The sequence below is a fragment of the Octopus bimaculoides genome, chromosome 5, assembly GCF_001194135.2.
Source record: "Octopus bimaculoides isolate UCB-OBI-ISO-001 chromosome 5, ASM119413v2, whole genome shotgun sequence".
Lineage (NCBI taxonomy): Eukaryota > Metazoa > Mollusca > Cephalopoda > Octopoda > Octopodidae > Octopus > Octopus bimaculoides.
Genome location: NC_068985.1, coordinates 18,400,828 through 18,405,827, shown reverse-complemented (window position 1 = coordinate 18,405,827; position 5,000 = coordinate 18,400,828).

Here is a 5,000-nt window from a genome sequence, read left to right as displayed (position 1 = left end):
ATTTGTTGTTCGGCCAGAAATCCTTTTGGGTGAAATCAAGAGTATTTGCATGTATAACAGAATTAAAATCTTTTGTTTCTATGACAGTTCCAAATGTTTAATCTTTTTTTTTATTGCATATCCATTGAAATACTCAACCTTTGTTTCAATTAATTTTTAGAATTATAAAAAAAAAAAAATTGAAATATCTGTCTATATTAAAATGGCATTTGAAACATCAATTAATATGACGTTTTGATGGGATTTTTTTTAGTTTAGATTGGTTCAAAAATGGGAATTTGTATCATAGAATTAGATGTAGTCTCAAGTGGGTTGATATCAAAAGGATTAATTGTAACCTACATTTTTTTTTTCCTTCTGTTGACCTGCATTGAACATGATGTTGAACTCCACATATCCAATTAATTATAAGATTTGTCTTGTATTGTTATATCATTTTGTCTTTCAAAGCTAATAATACCTGAGTCACTGCTCCTCGCAGTGTTGAATTTCAGATGAGTCTCAGCAAACATCTGACCATAGAAGTCTATGATGCTTGTTGATCATGATGTTAGGGGTGAAGATGAAGACAATGATGATGATGATGATGAAGATGAAGATTACATTACACATTAGAAATGAGGTAATGCAGTGAATCAGTCAGAATGATTGAAAGTAAAGACAATAGACATTTCTGCATATCAAAACGTAGCTTCATACTTCATCATAAAAAGACAGGTTGAGAAGGTAATAAATGCTACTTGAGCAAATGTTAAGATAATATTGATCTAACAGTTCATAGGTTGGCAGTTAATTCCCATCAAGGTGGATTAACTAATGGAAGTAAAGGCTTCTTCAATAATATGAGTGAAACCCATATTACAGACTGATGATGTATGACCTAGTCATAGATTTGTTACAAGCACAGCAGAGTAATTAGATTTCAGTGATATGAATTACTTTGATATTATAACATTATTTTACAAAAGAAGGTTGATTATTCTAGATTACCTTTTTCACGTTTGGCATGTCTGTAGAGAAAATTAAATGAACTGTTGAGAAGAATAACAATGAAAATAGATTATAGATAATGTTTTTCTTTATTTCTTACATATCAACAGAAAATAGACCTCTTCTAATCTTATTGGTAGAACAATGTGATAATCATCACAACATGTAGTTTGTGATTACAGGTTAAAATAGAATAGAATTCAGGTAAGAATATAACAGGTCTTAATCTACAATGTCAGTAAAGGAAAAGTTTATATAAACAGCTTTGAGAATGCATATACTTACTTTTGAGGTGAATAAACTTGAATGAATATTTTTTTTACTTGTTTCAATCACTTGACAGTGGCCATGCTGGAGCACCGCCTTCTAGTCAAGGAAATCGGTCCCAAAACTTATTCTTTGTAAGCCTGGTACTTATACTATCGGTGTCTTTTGCCAAACCGCTAAGTTACAGGGACGTAAATACACTAACATTGGTTGTCAAGCGATGGTGTTGGGGCAAACACAGACACAAAGACAAACACATAAACATATATGATGGGCTTCTTTTCAGTTTCCATCCACCAAATCCACTCACAAAGCTTTGGTTGGCCCGAGACTGTAGAAGAAGAAACTTGCCCAAAGTGCCACTCAGTGGGACTGAACCCGGAACCATGTGGTTGGGAAGCAAGTTTCTTACCCCACAGCCACACCTATTGTAGAAAGATACATATATAGGCACAGGCATGGGTGTATGGTTAAGAAGCTTGCTTTCCAACCTTATGGTTTCAAGTTCAATCCTACTGCACTACACCTCGAGCAAATGTTTGTAGGAATAGAGGATTATTTTATATGGTATAAGTCATAGAGCAAACAGGAAATGTATATATATATATATATATGGTATAATTTATAGGGCGAACAGTAAACGGTTGTCATTATTAGTACTCAGAGTTTCGAATATCAGAGCAAAGAGCTATGCTACATTCGCATCAGCTATTAAATGGTTGCCATTTAATAACCGACAAGAATGTACTGTAGCTCTTTACTCCAACTTTCAAAACTCTGAGTACTAACAATGACAACAGTTTACTGTTCACCCTATAAATTATACCATATATATATACATATATATATATATATATATATATATATATATATATATATATATATATATATATGAATTTAACAAATGGGATGGGTGGGGTAAGCCTATGATGGTCTAATGTCCTGTTCAGGGTAGAGTATTGTAATTATGGTCACTTATACACCACAGAAACCTAAATAACTCCAACCTAATGAGACTGTAGGCTCATGACAAACCTAAAATCTAAAGACAGGTGCGATAGATATAAAGTATGTGTTTTTAACTGGTAAAAGCTATTCTATCTTGGCAAAGCCATAGGAAAAATTACATACTAACAAGAGTTAAGCAAAAAAGAGAAAGAGAGAGAGTGTGTGACAGAGAGAGAAAGAGACACACACACACACACACACACACTCTCTCTCTCTCTCTCACACACACACACACACTCTCTCTCTCTATCTCGCACGCACACACACACACACACACACACACACACACTCGCACACACACACACACACACATACAGCCTTAGCTATGGTTGCTGATGATGGCAAAAGAGTAGATTCTATTCTGTGTTGTTGCTTCCTGGTGTCTGGATGAAAAGAGGATGGAAAGGTCAGCTGCTTGACTGTCCGACTGAATTGAGCCAAAAAAGCCAAGAGTCATTTGAGTGTTCTGTTTAAATAGCCAAAGATGGATTACTCACCAGTAGTCTGTGATTGACTAAAATAACATGTATAACAATGATGAAGCCAAAATGGTCATACGTCCTGTTTAACTTACAGAAAAAGAAATAAAAAAGAAGACTTTTAGACAGCAAGTTTGGTTAGAATAACATGTTACAAGGCAAAGAAACCAACATGACAGCAGCAAATGGAGTCACAACGCATTATTCAAGATTACCAAATGAACATAGATTCTGTTGTTATTTAAATTATTAACGGCTTTTGGTATAGAAGCTTCTCTAATTTGTACATTTAGTGCTATTTAAACAAACTCTATAATCTTTTTTTTTTATGTTATATTTGAAAAATAGTGGGTGCTGGTATGGGTGTGTAGTAAGAAGTTTGCTTCTCAAACACATGGTCCTGAGTTCAGTCCCATTGTGTGGTACCTTGGGCAAGTTGCTTCTATTATGGCCCTAGGCCAACTAAAGGCTTATGATTGGATTTGGTAGAAATCTGTCACATATGTACATATGTATATATGTGTGTATGTGTGCACATGTGTGTGTGTGTGTTTGTGTCTGTCTGTCTGTGCATGTGTTGATGATTTGAATATAACATTTCTGTTGATTCACTGAGGAGCAATAAATTGCAGAACTCAATACATGAATGTAGAGTATTCTTTGATACATAAATACTGAGCAGCTCATAATTCCAGTTCACTGAGCTTCATGTTTCTAATCATCCAGCTGGGTAATCTGAGCCTGTTTTCTCTTGAATCAACTGATATTTGAATACATTCTGAAATATTATATGAAAGTTTAAAAAAGCATAAAAATAAGTATTTTCTTCGTAACTTTCATATAATATTTCAGAATATGTTCAAATATCAGTTGATTCAAGAGAAAACAGGTTTTCATTACCAGGTGAATAATCAGAAATGGGAAACTCAGAGCAATGGAATTAGGAACCTTTTGGTTATAAAAGTTTTCTTTTTTTATTCTCTCTGTGTTTATTTTCTCATGTTCTTTTCTGTTGAAGAGCATAGGCTCAAAACATAAAAAACTTTTCCATTTTTTCCAAGTGTTAAACTAATACACCTGTTTGTTGTTTACACACCTGTCTTTGTCTTTTGTTTTTTTGTAAATTCCAACTCTGTGTGTGTGTGTGTGTGTGTGTGCGTGTGTGTGTGTATGTGTGTGTGTGTGTATACATATATATATATACACACACACACACACACACACACACAGAGTAATCCCTCGACTATCATGAGCGTAATGTTCCAAAATCCCCTCGATAGGTGAAAATCCACAAAATAAAAACAGTACTGTATTTTTTAAAAATTATTTTATAATTTGTATATATTTATTTTGTTATAAATGCAAAGCAACACCACAGAGGAATCAGTGTAAGCTTAAATAATAAACCATGATAGGTGAACTGCCTTATGGCGAGGGATTACTGTATATATATATATATTATATATATATATATATATATATATGTCCAACCCATGCTAGCATGGAAAGCGGACGTTAAACGATGATATATATATATGTGTGTGTGTGTGTGTGTGTAGAGGTGCAATGTCCCAGTGGTTAGGACAGTGGACTCACAGTCGGAGGATCATGGTTTCGATTCCCAGACCGGGCGTTGTGTGTGTTTATTGAGTGAAAACACCTAAAGCTCCACGAGGTACCGGCAGGGGGTGGTGGCAACCCCTGTTGTACTCTTTCACCCCAAATTTCTCTCACTCTTTCTTCCTGTTTCTCGAGTAATACTGTGATGGATTAGTGTCCCATCCAGCTGGGGGGGGGGGGAAACACATACACCATAGAAACTGGGAAACCGGGCCCATGAGCCTGGCTAGGCTTGAAAAGGGCGCATAAATAAATTATATATGTGTGTGTGTGTGTGTAAAATAAATATTAATAGTGAAATTATTGTGTATAGTATCAAAGGTGCATGTATAGTACATATAATTACGTACAAATTTCAGGAAAGTGAACAGTGTATGAGTTATGATATACATGAGTGCAAGTGTATGGAGAGGGTGGATATCAGGTGTGTTGGCGAATTGCAGGAACCATGGAGGTTTTAAAGGATGCAATGTCTTTGCAGCTAACAACTGATGCAAGTAGTTTGTTCCATGCTTCAGTAACTCTGAGTGTGAAAAAAATGTTTCTGAAAGTCATGTATGTATGTATATATATATATGTATATATATATCTCTATATCTCTCTATATATATATATATATATACACATACATACACA